General features: G+C 36.5%; 1 protein-coding gene across 1 annotated transcript in view; it reads right to left on the reverse strand.

The window, feature by feature from the left end:
• Positions 1-14,195: 14,195 nt before the first annotated feature.
• The window catches only part of FLRT2 (fibronectin leucine rich transmembrane protein 2), a 148,299-nt gene continuing 145,098 nt past the window's right edge, over positions 14,196-17,396 (reverse strand). The window contains exon 2 of the transcript XR_012903347.2: positions 14,196-14,988. The gene's annotated coding sequence lies outside the window, so the exon portion shown is untranslated. The remainder of the gene's footprint in view (positions 14,989-17,396) is intronic.

Raw genomic sequence — 17,396 nt, forward strand, 5'->3', positions numbered from 1 at the left:
CACTATGGCTACATCTACACTGGCATGAATTTCCGAAAATGCTTTTAATGGAAAAGTTTTCCGTTAAAAGCATTTTCGGAAAAGCGCATCTAGATTGGCAGGATGCTTTTCCGCAAAAGCACTTTTTGCGGAAAAGCGTCCGTGGCCAATCTAGACATGGTTTTCCACAAAAAAGCCCCGATCGCCTTTTTCACAATCGGGGCTTTTTTGCAGAAAACAGTACTATGCTGTCTACACTGGCCCTTTTGCGCAAAAGTCTTTCGGAAAAAGACTTTTGCCCAAACGGGAGCAGCATATTTTTTCCGGAAAAGCACTGATGATTTTACATGAGATCGTCAGTGCTTTTCCAGTGTAGACAGCTTACAAGTTTTTCCAGAATAGCAGATGATTTTCCGGAAAAAATTGCCAGTCTAGACACAGCCTGTATGTATTGCTTCTTCCCAATAAAGTGGATGATTGGGGGGGGTATAGAACATAAGGAAAAAATCAACATTTAAGGAAAAAAACATCTTTCAACTGAGTTTATTTTGGTGACTAATCAGATATGGTATGATTTTTGTAAGCAACAATGTGGCAATTATACACCACAAGGAAATGTAATGCCTTGGATGGATACAGAGGGTTATGTAATGCTTTTGTGCCTCAGTAGGAGATATAAGAATAGATGCATGGCTGTTAGAACAGAGTTAGGGAAAGCTACTCCCTTTTGCTGATTTTATTGAATTACATTTTTTATTAATTGAATGTTCTTTAAGTACTTTAAAAGGGACACTGTCAAACACTTGTGTACAATATTTATATGCTTATGCTTTACATTGTTGGTAATGGGCTTTTAAATACCTTCTGTCCTTCCCAATTTTGCCCCATTTCATTAAAAAAATATTGCTAAGTTTTCCTTCTGCAATGGATCCTCATGGAGCACAAGCCAACATGGCTTATTTAAATTTCACCAACTTCTTTGCTTACACATCAGAGGCATTAGTGATACTCCTTTGAATTACTGATGACACAATTTACAGTGGGCCAAACAATGGCCCATCCAGTGAGCCTGCATAAGGAATTAAGGACTGTAACTCCAAATACTCATCCGATAGGTAGCACTGTAAGGAGAGGAAGAGCTCCCATAGGGACTGCTCTGTTTCCTCTGGTTCATGCTGTGTAAGGACTGGGCATAAAGGCTCTGCCATACTCATGCCCCCAGAGAGCTGCACTAATGTACCAGGGAAACTTGGAAAGAGGATTTCAGATTCTAGGAGGGAAAATTTTGGAGGCGGCATCAGAAATCTGTGAGCAAGTAGCAAGAATATTAGCTTCAGTTGCAGTTTTAGAAATATGGAGTCCTTGTGTTATTATCCTCCACATATTACATGAATCAATTTGCTGCTACAGCAGTGCAGCTGTGCTCCTAAATGGAGCTTCTAACTAAGCCATACCACACCTGACTCTTCTCAGTATTAAAATAGTGCCTAATATACTAGGACTGGGTTTCCACTGTATTAAGTTCTACACCGATAGTATTCCCTTCCTTGAGAAGCTAAGAGTCTAATTTAGGATAATGTACAACAGTGAGAAAATCTGTAACAAATCCAGGCCATTCAAGATTTTATTTTTGTCCCCAAACCGCACATTACAGCTGCTGTCAGCTTCCTGAAAGCAACTGGGATAAACTCCAGAGCCTGCGGCTCCTAAACCACAGTCCCAACAGCTTGAGCTAATATTGGAGAATCATTATTATCGGTTATACATATAGAACGTATGACACATAGCTGAACAGTTCTGATTCCCTTTAGCAGGAGGCAGCAGAACATATATATATTTACTCATTCATTACAATATACTTGGATTTAATGAATTAGGCATGATTTTAATATATATTAAACACTAAATATATTGCTTACTCAAGAAGAGAGCTTGAGATCAGAAATTATTACTTAGCATTGAATTGTGGTAAAAGTTCCTGCCCCTCATCTTTTCAGCTCCAACTCAAGAATGATCCAAGAGCTTTTAAGGACAAAGAATCATTTTGTTCTACTTTCTCAATTAATGAAAGCTGGAAATCAGCAGACGGGAGAGGAGAGGTTATACCCCAGATCATGTAAGTTTTGACAGCCATGTCACTGGGATAATAAACAACAGTTAATGCTGCCTGATTTTATGAATGGCCCAAAATGTTTCCCACTGCCTGTTTTTGCCATTTCACATACTTTTCTACTTAAAGCACAAGTCAAAATGGACAGGGGGCTAATTAGATTCCCATATTAACTATTGATCTTTTACAAGGAAATCAAATCATTTGTCATGTGTTGAACTTGGAAGGATTATCTTTATTCTTTAAACCCGAGTGCTCCGGTTTGAAACTGCAGTCACTTGTGAATGTAGAGGTTATGTGTTGTAGGGAGGTGAGGTCATTATTTAGATCACTAAAAGTTTAAGTGGGAGGTAACAAAAGGGATTTCTGCCATTCTCTCTTTCTGTCACATGTTTATTCTTTTCAGCTCTTGTCCATTAGAATGAACCTGCACTAGCCTACTGGCTTACACTAGACATTATGTTATTACTTTTATAATCACTTGAATTTGTAAAGTAACTTCTAACTTGTAAGAGTGATGCTATAATTCCTTTTGTTTTTTTCTTTTAATGAACATTGAGTTTTACTTGCAGTAGCATTTTTGGAAAGCAAAATTCAGAGCATCTATATGTATTCAGTGATATTGATGGTAGAAATGCATTAGTACTCAGCCATGTGCATTTGTGCAAACACTACCTTCCTCTCTAATTTCTTCTCTTAGTTGTGTCTGAGGGACCATTCTTCAAATCTTGTGGTCTCTGTACAGTATGAATTCTCATGCTCCAATCCAGCAGTGTCTATTATAACTGGCACCGCATGTTCCTAATGTATTAGCACAAGCCCTTAAATCCAATACACAAATATGTTTGTCATGGGAGTGGATTCTGGGTAAAATTGGGAGGATCCAGCCTTGGAAGCTTTTTACTCATGACACTTAATAAAATCTAGTTCTGTGTTTTGAGACACCCCAGGAAGATGTTGTAGAAATGTAGAAGAGAAGAAAATGAAGCAAGTAATTGGAAACCTTGTTTTGTCTTTTCTGGGAACCAGTCGCTGTTGGTTCTCAAGGAAGCTGAAGATAAATGCCTAGATTTCTGGTGAAGCTGCAGCATGCATGCCCAGAGGCAGGAAGATCAGTACCTAGATAATTTATACTGAAACAGGACGTTGGAATAGTGAGTCTGAAATAAAAGGCTTGCTGTGAAGATGGGGGATAGCTGTTTTGGGATACTCTTGTATCGAGGGGTATGTCTACACTGCAAAGCTGTTTTGGGATACAGTGTAGACATACCCCTAGTTCCTTATTTCCCCACGTGTAAAATGGTAATAATAGCATTTTACTTTCTTAGCATCTTTTTTGAGGGTGAATATGCTAAAGATTCTGAGATGCCCAGTTTTTGCACTAAAAGGGGGTATTTAAGTACCTTACAAAGAGATTTCAATACTGGACAGAATCTGAACTTCTCAAATATTTAGCAAATTGAGATTCTCCTTTAGTTTTAATGTCTGGGGAGTAATGTTCATAAATCAGACTTCTATCTATGCCCAAAAGTCCTGAAACTCTAGTGAGCAGAATGATCAAATTGTGACTTCCTAGATGGAAGCCACTCATGTTACAATATTTAATTACTCTATCTCACTAGAGTATTGTTCAGTTTATGAATATTTGTGAAATACTTTAAAATCCTTAGAAAAAAATGTCTACATTTTCAAAGCTGTGAAGGAGAAATCAGTTGTAATGCAATAATAGTATATCAGAGACATGTGTCAAAATCATAGGGCATACTTTTAAAATCCATGGCAGGGATTTTAAAATTGTGACCCTCCAACGCTACCCACCAAAATCGGCTATACTCAGTTTATGACCTGAAAGACTAGGACTATAAATTCCATAGTTCTAAGCCCTAAAGTACACTGATTTGTTCTCTTTTTCCCTCTGCTTCCTTGACCCTATTTCCTCTAATCTTATTATCCTAACAACCACATTAAGTACATCTTTAGTAATGAAAAATAGCTAAGAGCAAGATTATGACCCATCTTTATAGCAGGACATAGGAAACAGATGTAAAACATCTTCTTTTGCAGGCGGGGTGACCAACTTTCATAACTGAATTGTGAGTCTTGTAACATTTGCTGTTTTTCACAAAGGACCAGTTTCTGGAATCAAGTGATTACATGCACATCTCAGCTTTCTTTTTTTAAAAAAGTTTCTCCCCAAGATTGTGGAGAAAAGTTTGAGAATGTGAAAAGTAAAAAGCTCCAACCCAGAAAGAGAAACATTGATTTATAATATCTCAGAATGGTTGATGCCAATCTCATGATTCTGCAGCAGCTGACTCTTGGTTTTTGTAAGTCTGGATTTAGCAATATTATTCAGGTTGCAGTGAGATGAAGAGCCTCTCTAGGATTACTACTCCCTACCAGAAAGAAGAAGGGAATGGGTGAAATCTTGGCTCATTTCCCACAACATGTGGGCTAACAAAGCTGAGATGGTGAAGTAAGGCACAAATTTACCTTTGCTGAAATGCACCTGTGGCAGCAAAGCAACATGCTGCCCTGTTAGAATAATCCAGCGCTAAAATCCTCTACCAGGTGGGTTCATTTGGCCTTGATTTAGAGCAACCTACTCTAATCAGTAGACATATGGAGCCTCAAAGAGTTTTGCTGAGCACATGCATGCATGAGAGCCTTAATGAAACAAGAAGGTAGGAATGAAGGCTAATTCAGAAACCTGTACATTTATTGAAAGCAAACTGATTTTTATTTAAAAGGAAAATGATTATATTTAAACAATTACATATTTGTCTACTTAATAATGACCAGAGTTGAAGGCTAAAGATGCTTTTTGAAGTTCAATTGATAAATTGTCTCCAGACTCTGGAAAATGATCATAATACAGCTGGCTGGCTGTATATTTAAATTCAATTTAAGACAGTAAGAAAATTGTAGCCATCTGCAGACTTCTGCATCTTGTTTTGTTTGTATGTGTGTGTGCATGTGTACACACTCCCTAAGCTAAGAGCCTGAAAAGATGAATGTCCTACTGCAGGTTTATATGATATGAGAACAATTCAGACTCTGAGCAGTACAAACTCAAGTGCTGATCCCTGGTATGTTACCCACACATTGTCAAGATATAAGATCTGTCCCCAGTGCAGACTGATTATTATGCTATCCTTACATTCATCTGCATGGAATATATTAGACTGCCATGAGATTCATTGGTTAGATTGTGTCAAGAAGGTTTTGAGATTTTTTTTAAAAAGGCTATGTTTCTGTTTATATTATCAGGTCTTTTTTTCTTAAATGAAAACAGCATGTATTGAAAGCCTGTACTGTACTTCAAATATGCTTTGGCTGGTACAAGTTAATGCAGCTGCTGAGAACTGCCTAGCACTATACACATGGGCATTGTCATGGGTTTTTAAATTCATTTTGTGGTGAGGTCTCTTTCTCTTCTGAACAATGCAATCACTGTCTGTTGCTGCACAATGAAATATATGGTCAGTTTTTCACCTTTCAGGACACATTTTTGTCTTCCTTGTTCAAAGTGAAAATGTACTCCTCGGGTAAAATTGGAAAGCACATAACATCAGGAATAATTTAGGGACCATAATTCACTACCCACCAGTTTAGTCTCCAGTAGGCAACAGCTGCCTCAGTATAGATGATCTGTAGGCCATGTCTGGGCTGTGAGACAAGTTGCACAAAGCAGGAAATGCAACAGTGAATTTGTATGGTAAAATTAAGTAGGTGGCTTGTGTTGGGGGAATTGTGTCTGCAGACAGTCTCTCTCTAAAGAAACAATCTGCCTTTTCCTGCCTATGCCTTCTGGTAGTCACACAATATTGTAAAGGCAGTGCTTTTTTTTTTTTTCCTTGAATGCATTTTATACAGAAAGCAGCAACCCTGTACCTCAGAAATTACTCAGAAAGGTTCAGGCAGGAACAATCTTTACTGTGTAACGTAACAGTTTCCTAAAAGAACATCACAACTAAGAGCAGTTTCTTGATCTACCTACCTATATATTGATTAGGGACCGCTAGAAACACTACCTCCAAAAGCTCAATTTGGTAACGTCTCATAATACTATCACAGATATCTCTATCACATCAGAATATCTGAGAGACAAATCTTCAGTCTCAATCACAGAAATGGCTATTATAATAGCAGCAATACTTTGCACCAGCCTACATACCTTCTTTTCCCTAATAATTCCCATTGTGACTACCAGGAATGGATGATCTCATGCTAGTCAATCCTTTATCTTCCTATCTGCCAAAAAATGAAGCAAAATCTTTTTGCATGTCAGGGATTTTTGCATTAGGATCTCAGATTACTCAGCTAATTGTCATGCTGTAGAAGAATCATGCAGAATTCCAACCCTCCCTACTCTGCCACAAAATCCTAGCCTCAAAGCTAATACTTCTTATACAAAAATATTACCAAATCTCTCAAAAATCACCCAAGAGAAAAACCCAACAGCATGAGAAGGAAACATTTTTTAAAGTGTTGTAGCACCAAATGGATTTGTAGGAACCTCTCTCTCCTTTTCTCCCCATGGGTGCATCTAGACAGTGGGGCTATTTTGGGATACTTCTGGTATTCTGAAAAAAAGTGGTTTTTTTGCATCTTGATAGCACACCTGTTATTTCAAAATAGCTTTCAAAATATCAGGCGCACTGTTCTGATGTCCCAGTAAACCTTGTTCCACAAGGATAAAGAACATTTTGGGACAGCACTCTATTTCAAAATTTGGAGCTGTGTAAATGCCAAAGCTATAAGCTATTTCGAAAGACATTTGAAATAAGTTATGCAATTCACACCCCATGAATAATCAACAAGATTTCATTAGACAGCTTCTGCATCACAGTATAAACCACTGCTACTTGCCCTACAAATGAAATTATATTCTCTGGGAGCAATAGTAATCCTAGTAAACCAGACAAGACTATTGTGACAGCATGATGTACATTCTAATACTGAGAATTACACAAAGCTGTTACTTGGTAGTTAGAATGGTCACCTTTAAAAGTATAGTGACTGTGTTGGTACATAATATGGTGACTAGGTCTCAAGAGAACCCATAATATTTCCTAGTATGGTATTTTCTAAGCAACATCTGAAGCAATTGTACCTTGAATGAATAAAGTAACAATGGAAAATTCTTAAATTCCTTTGAATGTGAATTTAATCCGATTTCTGACCTAGCATACACTTACTCTCTTCAATTATTACCTGAAAATCTAGCTCCCCCATGTCCTTTCCTTTTACACCTTAAGCATCCACAATGGGTCTGATTCAGCTCTCATTGAAGTCAATTGGACGACTCCCAATGAGTGACCTAAAATGAGTTGGAATAATTTCCATGAATGGAATGTTAAAATCAGTTTTTATAACCTATTTAGAAAAGATCAAAAGGGGAGGGTGAAGTAGCACTCTGTATAAAAGATGAAATTGCCTAATAATTGGAAGAAAATGATGTTGAATGCTTATGGATCGATTTCCTAACAGTTGGGAATCTCTGACATATTGGTCAGATGTAGTTTACTGGAGTTAGCACTGGCAAGTTGCCAGGTACTTTGTGTACCTGTTTCTGGCTAATAGGAGCTACAAGAAATAGCATAGATCAGACCACCACTTCCCACAGATCCCCTTGGCAAGGAACAATGAACCATGGTCACTAAGAGCTGCAAGTGCTTGTGCCTGTGAACATGCAGGTAAACAAAAATTATGGTGGGCCACCAGTGTCTAACCTTGATGAATCATGTGTGGCCCACAAGATGGAAGTTCCCCCACCCTATCCTAACAGTTTAGAAGTTTGAGGTATTAATGAGAATCTGCAGACCACTAAATCACACTTGGGAACAGGATTACCAGCTACTTATGCCCTTATCTATAATGAGTAGGTACAAAAGCTCTTTCATAATGGGTGGTTTTGGTTTGAGTGATATATGTTGGAGGCCTCAGGCTGCCAACATTAAAATCTCCTTGGAATTTCTAAATATTAAAAATGAGAGTTTCCTAACTCAGAAGAAGTGTTGACCTGCCACTGATCCACTATTTTATTTTCTCAGCTTTGGAGGAATCCCTTTTATGTGCCAGGCCCCCAATGGACTACAATCATCCTTCAGAGCAGGCCCACCAATAGGGGTGAGCAGGAAAAGGGGAAACTACCCTGGGGCCTGGAAATTCAAAATCACCTTTAAATCATAGTTTGTTCAACAGATTAACGTGGCTACTTCTGAAACATGCCTTATAAAAATAGACTCAAAGAGCTTCATCTTTTGACAGTGATGGTAACTAACGATTAGGACAATTTACCAAAGGCTGTGGTGGATTCTCCATCACTGACAATTTTTAAATTAAGAGTGGATGTTTTTGAAAAGGCCTGTTCTTTGAATTATTCTGGGGGAAGTTGTATGGTCTGTGTTAAATTAAAGAGGTCAGATTAGCTTATCAGCATGGTCCTTTCTGGGGTGTGAATCTATAGTTAAGTGGCACAGGATCAAGCTTTATATTAGGAAATTTGTCCATGATTGACAACGGATGTCAGCCACGGGTTAATCCCTTGTGGCTACACTTAAGAAACAAACCAAAAAAGCAATTTAGCACTTAATAACTCTCTTTCTTTCTATCCCTGCAATTGTATAAGATATTGTATATAAATCTATAAATACATTTATTACAAGGTTCAGAGTTTCTTTTAATGAATGATGAAGTCTAAATAAATGCTTACCTAAAACCTACCTGGAAAAATGTCGTCTTGCTGAATATTTGAAATTTTACATTCACATAGTAAACCTTTAGACATCCAGGGCAAAATAATATATCATTAAAAAAACAGAACAAAAAATAAACTAACCTTATATATCATTTATGATCTGACTTATCTAAGAATATGCCTGTTAAATAAATTTAGAACATGAACAACAGTGTATGCCAAGGCTCTACATATGGTCAAACTTTAAACAAATACTTACTAGAATAATAACCCTCAAAGGAGTTAAATATCCTGACTATAGATTTTTTTTTCTTTACCCAAACCACTAAAGTTCATATCTCTTCCCCTTTCCCCCACCTCAGGGCATGTTTTTTGCTAATGGATTTAACACCACCATTTGATTTAAGTTCCTGGTGTCTGCTCCAATCAGAGCACAAATCACTACACAAGGAAACACATGAAGGTTCTTCTCTTTCATTCTGGGGTGCTCAAGGAGACAAAGTGTTATTTCTTTGCCTTTGAAAGGCCATGTTTAGAGATGGGCAAAAACGCAGCCAAAGTGAAGAGTAAGACTAAACTTTGGTGAGTCTTGAAACCTTCTCCTGGAGAGCGAAGCCCAGAACCAGTGAGACAAAGCAAAAACCATCACAGACCACAGAAACACATATTAGCTCTCCTCTGTGCCCTGTTTATGTAAAACTTGGATATTATTTAATTAATTCATTTATGGCATTTGAGAACTTTTTTTAATCCACTTCCTTTGGCCTTTACTTTTAATCTGCAATAGACTCAATTACCAGAAGGGGCCTGAATTATCCCCTTTTAAGTGGTATTTTTCTCAGGGGCATCTCCTGCTTTCTTTGTCTCTGTTGCCTTTTAGTGGAGTCTCCCCTTATGAATGGGGAACTGAGCACTTTGCATACCTCATCTAGCAACCAACTTTATGGAAAAGCAATCAAAGTTCCCCAACCTCGTAAGTTTCACCTTCACACTCCCATCTCTTCCTGTCATGACAAGCATTTAGATTTATAACCATGAGTTAGGCATGCATGCTGGAACAGTCCATCTGCTCTGTTAACCTGTAGAAGTATTGCTAATTGGCGGTACTCGACATAAAACACAAATAAGGTGCCTAATTGTGTTAAAATTAATAGTCCATTCGGGGATTTTTTTTCCCTGATTACAACTGTTGGTCATTTTATGACCTAAAGAATGAGGACTGATTAATAATCCACATCCTTTTTGTAGCTGATGCATCTGAAGATGCTTATCCTGTTCATATGTGTTTAATTATACTTTAAATATATTTGACTCAATAATTTCCTTTGTCTGAGAGTTCCATGATTTTATGGGTTTTTGTTTTATGCAAGTCCTTTTACTTTAAATGTGATGCTTTTATTTTTAATTTTTTAAGCACACCTTCATTTTTTTTTAATTATAAGGAATAATAAATAAAAACACCACTGTATATGATTGAATTAATTACATATTCAGTATGATTGAATTAATTACATATTCAGTAAAATTAAAACTATTCACAAGGTCCATTTGTTTATATTCTTTGATTTCTGAAATACTTCCTGTGTTCTCTCTACTGTTCTGAGCTGTGTGTGTGTGGAGCGTGGGGGACCTTATTCTCTTCTGCTCTGGTTCATTAGAATGGACCTGCCCTAAATTATTGGTCTACACAAGCCATTATTCTACTGTTTTAATAGTCACTCATATTTTTAAAGTAATTTGCAACAATGATGCTCTAATTCCTTTCATTTTCACTTTTAATGAACATTGAGTTTTACTTGTAGTAACATTTCTGGAAAGCAAATTTCAGAGTATTCATATAAGTATTGTACAAGTATTCATCAGCAATAAGTACTGATAGTAGAAATGTTTTAGTACTCAGCCTGTGACAGAAACAATACCATATGACTTATCTGACCAATCACAATTAACCAAAACAAAAGAGTGCTATCAGTGATTATGGGGAATACATTATTTTAATATCAAAAATATTTGAATACTGAATATATTAAAGAAAATTTTGTGGTAGTCCTGGCTACCAAAAAAACTTGGCAAAATCCACAGAATAAATATTTGCATATTATTCATTCAATTCTGGTATCTATCTGATATTCTAAATACAGTTGGTGTTTTTAGTGATTTCTGGCTTGAATTTCAAATTTAAATTATAAATGTGCATAATTTCCAATGCCAAGGAGCCTACTTATTTTTAAATAAAAAGCACAAACAGTATTGCATCAATTTCTATATATCAAAACTGCATCCGAAGTTATCTTGACATATGATTTCTAAGTAGATATATATTTACAAAGGTACGTTTTATTCAAAGAAAGTCCTGCTGTTTTCATTGTACAATATATGACAGATAATATTAATCAAGGGAATGCAGAAGAAAATAGCATCTGAATTTGTTACCTTTCATTAGCTCTCTACGCATTTGAAAGAATTTTAATTGCGTTAAAAATATATCTTATATTAATGACTGTTTTGCAAACATATAATCAGGATTTCTATTTATTATTGAAGTCTGAAGTAAGCAAGTCATGTTTTGATTAGACAGAACCAGCTAGAGATCTTGCCACATGTTCCCCATTCATCCAAACAGAGGATTAATTTGCATGTTATAGAGAAGCTTCTAAAATTTTCTTTAGACAGTGCCAAAACTGGTCATTTCTATTTAATAAAACACTTCATTTTCTCATAATAATGCTTAGCACTGACAATGGACTCAAAATGTTCCAAGTGATGTTCCCGTCAAAAAAAGTAGGTAGCTAAAAATTTAACCTCATTTGAGGGGAAAACTGAGAAAGTGATTTGCCAAAGGTCATGCACCGAATCAGTAGCATAGTTTGTATTAGGATTCAGGGTCCCGACTCCATTCTCATTTCTTCAGACCATGCTGTATTTCTGGAATAATAATACCTTAACTTCAAAAGTGTTTTATAGATGTAAATATAGATGTGTAGCTGTAAAGAGGAATTTTACTGGGGTATAAGGGACTGACAACAAACTATTAAGCGTTTACTGCTATGTCACTAGCTTAAGTCTGGCCCAGACTGATAGACAGTGAAAGTCATTATCATCCAAGGGATTTTCGACAGTCTGTTGAAAATGAGGTTATGATCTCACTATAGTTCCTTGTTTTACAAATTAGGTGAAACCTTGTTACAGGTTGAGTTGAAACATCATTCAGGCTAATGTGTGAATGCACCTTTTTCTTAAGTAGTTGTGAGAAACTCTCCACACCTAAAAGACCTAAAAGAGTCTGCCCAGAAACTAGTACAGTAAACTTCCGATAATACGGCACCTTTAGGACCCAGGAGGTGCCAGATTATCAGATATGCCGGACTATCAGAAGGGGGGGCTATGAGGGGTCTGCAAGTCTATTTCTTGAAAGTAGGAATAAGAGATCCTCCAGAAAAGGGCTTTATTCTGGAGGATCACGCCAGTCTAGAAGCTTTTTTCTGGCTTTTCCCCAAGCCGGAAAAAAAGCGGCAGGCATGTTTATTTAAATCCGCGGGGGATATTTAAATCCCCCGCGGATTTCCCTATTCTGACTTACCTGCTTTGCATGACTTTTCCAGAATTTGGGGCCAGTGTAGACGTAGTCCATGGGTTTAACAAACTATAAATATTGAAGCCCCTTGTTACAGTTAGACATGGTCCTTTCTGGTCAAGGCTGAGGTATGGTCATGTTGGTGCTGAAATGCTAGTACTACAGCTGATGATAATCGACATACTCTGTGGGAAAAAACATGAATTCTGATTTTTCTGAGCTGTAAACAACACAGTAGTTTTCACATTCATTCAGTTCAGATAAAGACAAATAATTCTTAGACAGACATACCACTGTTTTACCATCTCCATAGTTGTGAGTAGTGTTGGCTTTTTCTTTCAAATCCCTGACATGGGATTTACCCATGTGTGTCCATGGAGAAGTAAAGAGACAAGAAGTGACGATGTCCACTACTCTTATATTATCTCTCCCATGATTTTTTCTAATTGTAGACATTTCTGTAAAACAATTGTGATCATCTATGCTCTCTTGCTTGATACAGTTGAGCCATATTTCATGCATCTTAACACTATGGCTACGTCTAGACTGCAGCACTTTTCCAGCATACTCGTGGTATCCCAGAAAAGCAATGCTGCGTCTAAGGAATGCATCCGCTTTCTGAAAAAAAATTCGGAAAAGTGGACACATTCTTTCACCATCCCTGTAAACCTTGTTTTCTGAGGAAAAAGAGATGGCTCGAAAGAGGAGGTTTTTCCGAAATTTGTCACTTCAATTTTCCAAATTTTGGAAAAGCCTCTTTCAAAAGAAAAGTGGAAAAAGATACACAAATTGTGGTTTGCAATTTGCGTACAGTTTTTCATACTTTGCGTTGTAGTCTAGACATAGCCTTTGTTACAAATTTGTTTATCATTCTGAATTAGTCAGCTAGTTTGAAAACAAATCAGAGCCGTCATTTTGCTCATAAACTACTAATTTGAATATTCTCTGTTGGTAATTTACTATTTATGAGTGGTCACCTCTGGCATGTTTTGTCTGCCTTCTGATTGAATGACTTTCAAATACACATAAAGCTGGAAACTCTGTTGGATGAGCACTTTAAGAATAAATACGTGTGCAAATATTTTGTATGCATGAGGACGTATATCTTTGCAAATTTATTCTGGTTACTTTTCTTTTCTATTAGCATTTTTTTCACACACAATTTTGCTGGGACAAAAATTGGTTAAAAGGAAAAGTAAAGAGATTGTAAATAGCAGAAGATAATCCAACTTTTATTCAAAGAAAGATTTGTGGTTTATTTAATTCAGCATTTGCTCACATCTAGATTTAACCTACTTTCAGATTACAGCTTTTTAAGTGATTATTCTCTTTATTATAAAAGAGACACTTTTTAAATGTTGTCTATTGATTTCCCCTCCTTTGTAATTAGATGTAGTGATTGAAATATCTTTTATATTGCACTGCAGCTTTCTTTTAATTAGGGTTGAAATCTGAATCTAGATAACCACGAAATTGCAAACAGCAATGAAAATAAGAGTGGAAAGAAAATGTTTAATATCAATATCCCTATGGACCAAAGTAAAAGAGTCACTTTAAACAGATTGGTATCTTTCCATATGCTTATATAGGAAAGAAATTAGATTAAAGATGTACATGTGAGCAATGGCTATATATTCATGGTTTACAGACAGGCAGTGAACCCTTCATAAAAAGGTTCTCCCTTCCCTGCTGCTCAGCCTTGTCTTCAGGGAGTAGATCATTTGCTTCGATTACTTCTTCCTGTTTTTACAGAAAGTTCAAATGCCAGAGGATATTGCTCAGCTCAGAGAAGATGGTAGAAGTCACACTGATGTGTAAGGTATTGGTCATGGAGATGGCATTGTTTTGGAAACATTATGCTTTTATATGAGTCATTCTCACACACACGCAATTCATTTTCATCTATCAGCGTTCCTCGTTTTTTAACCTAAAGGTCAAAGACATTGCCTTTTGTTTGTGTTACAAAAGAATTTCTCCTCTCCTCTCCTCTACTTATTTAATAAATAACATAATAATTGGGGATGGTGAGGGTGGAGATTGCAATTATAAGTCTTGCAGCAACAACATCAACAAAAGAACAGACACATGAAAATCTTGATGGCTGAAGAACTGGAAGGCCCAGGAGCTTGGGAATAGAGTGTGAAGACTTATTCATTAGTTTGCAGCTTTGAATCAAATTGGCTAATGCATAAACAGTCTTTATTACTAATTAGCACTCTTGTTAGCAAGAGTGCTACTAGGAATGCAAATATCACATGACTATAGAGGATGAATTTTCTTCTCAAAGCCACAGGTGATCTCTGTGAGAGTTGATGGGACAGACTAAAGGCAATTTACATTGCCACTGTGTGCTTTGTTCAGTAGCTAGAAGGCTGGGGCTATAAATCCCATTTCTTTTCACCAACACTTCAAACTGTTAGAGTCCTTTAATAGAACACCATGAAAAATAAGAACAAGACAATGTAAAGAGGCATAATTTCCAAAATGCTTCCAAAAACTTTAAAGTGACAGGAGGTATGATAGTACCTTGTATTGGACCAGCTTTCTGTTGGTGAGAAAGTCAAACTTTGTTCTCCTCGGTGCTTTTCTTCAGGTCTGGGAAAGATACTCAGAAGGTCATGGCTAAATACAAATGAAAAAGATAGTTTAGATGGAGTAGTTAGTAGGTATTCTAAGGCACTATTCAAAATGAAATACCCTATTAACATCATCAGACACTCTTGATATTACTTCATGCACTTTGTCTCTCTAATATCTTGGGACAGAAGTGGCTACAACAACAGTACATCACTGCCTACACCAAGAATATTGTAATCAGCAGTGTCTAAAAACAGGGTTATTTGTTTTGAATAATTAATTAGTCTTCTTTCTAAATGGAACTGTATCAATTTACATATGTAGCTAATCTAATGTATTTTAAAGGCATCTATCTTTTTGGTGTCTAAGCTCCAAGCAAAATGAGGAAAGATAAGAGTCCATATGTAATTTAAATCCTTGTTTTCTTTAGCAATTAAATCTGTGAGGGTAAAGTAAGAGCAAGGACTAAAAATACATGAGTTATCAGGTTAGTAACCTCCCATCTCCCACTGCTCCCATAAAAAAGAGTTGTGAGTCAACTATTTAATAACTGAACATATTAACCCAAAATAACTGTCTGGCATTGGACCAACTATTGTCTCATCAAGCATTAATGCAAATATCTTTTAAAACCAAAAGTCAAGAGGAGATTAAAAGAAAGCAGTATGTAATGAAAACACGTCTGCTTAACCACAGTGTCAGATCTCTTTGCCACTCCAGGGTACTTCTCCCCTCTTATACTCTGTCAGCCAGAGGGCATGGGAAAGTCCTATCAGAGCGGGGGCCAAGAAGGCTATTTGGACCAGGCCTCAGGATGCAAAGGGGCCTCAAATTTTGACATTTTTCTACCAAGTCATTTCCATTTATTATACACCCTTCAGTTATAACAGAGACAACAAAAGAAGCTATATATATATATACACACACCTGCAAAAAATTATTTAAATCATTGTGGGACCTCGGGCCTTCACCAATTTTTTAGTCACATCCACGTTTTCATCTGTGTGACTGGCGATTGGAGTAGCTTCTGTGCTTAGTGATTCTACATTATAAAATGTTGCTTACAGTTTTTGCAAAGTTTAGAGGTTTTAAAAGTCGTCTTTAATTCTGTTACTATAAAGTGATTTTGCTTGGTCTGAGGGTGAGTTTAACTTTTAAATTAGATGTTTATCTCTGCATAGGAGATTTTTGTATTCCTCTTTATTCTTATATATCTTTGTATACAATAACCATATCAGGCTCACCTATAAGTAACCTCTTCATCTAGTTTTAGATTCACCTTTAATGGCTTTTTTTGTGATATAAACTTTTAATTTTAGTTTATTAAAAAACTTTATATCTAACCTGGCAATTACCCCATGTTAATATTCATAACAACACACTGGTTATTAGAGGAATTCAATAACGGAAACATGTTAGCAGATGAAATTTCAAGACTTTGAAATAAGGCTATAAGGACCATAATAAACAACACTCTCACACTGTTGTTATATAATATTCATTGTGAGGTATATACAAATAAAATGTTGTATTACCAATAGCCTTTAATGAATTAATTCATTTGTGTTACTGTGTTTTAAAAGAACCCCTTTATAAAAATGAAACAATGATTTGAAAGTGGTGCAAGTAAGAGACAGTGAAAGCAATAGAGTGAAGCAGCAGTTAAGATTTTAAAGCCAACATCATTTCTCTTAGAAAAGACACCTCAGCCACAAGATGGAAACCATAGTGATAGTGACACTTCTAGTTCTGATGATGAAAACTTTGTACCCACAAATGACATTTCAATGTCATTGCCTCAAAATGAGGTCATTAATCAAGACTAAGAAATGCCAACAGTAGAGAGAGATGCAGAATCTCTGCTCGATTTAGAGACTGTGCAGGCAGAAAATGAGAACCTTGGAAATGCTGCACAGCAAGAACAAGAACTTATGATTAGCACAGGACACAGTGTAACAACAGTGGCATCAGAACCTGACACTGGACTTCTTGATAAGAACAATATTACTCAAATGCAGTCATTTCTCAAAGTTAGCTGTTTTCAGATTCCATGCTTTTCTCATTGGTCTGCTGACAAAAACTCTTTCAAATGAAGAGAGCTACTAGAGCATGGAAAAGCAGGCTCTGTACTGTGTATCCTGTTTCATTTTTAACAGTAATACTTCAAATGCATCAGTACTGTCTGATCCATTTGGCTGAAGCATCAGCAGACGTTGGAGGAAGTTGAAAGATCGAATACCTCCACATGAAACTTCAGTATCGCATAAAGATAACCATGTTACATGGAAATCAGCTAGTAGAGCAGCAGTAGCTGACAGTTCAACTGAAAACCTACTCTTGAGTGAAATAAACACAGAAACTGATAACTGGGGGAAAAAGTCCTTCAGTGCATATTGAATGTCATTTTTAAATTTCTGAATGGGGATTGGCTTTATTTGCTTCCAGACAACATA

The sequence above is a fragment of the Pelodiscus sinensis genome, chromosome 5 (assembly GCF_052426305.1).
Source record: "Pelodiscus sinensis isolate ZL-2025 chromosome 5, ASM5242630v1, whole genome shotgun sequence".
NCBI classification, from domain to species: Eukaryota; Metazoa; Chordata; order Testudines; family Trionychidae; genus Pelodiscus; species Pelodiscus sinensis.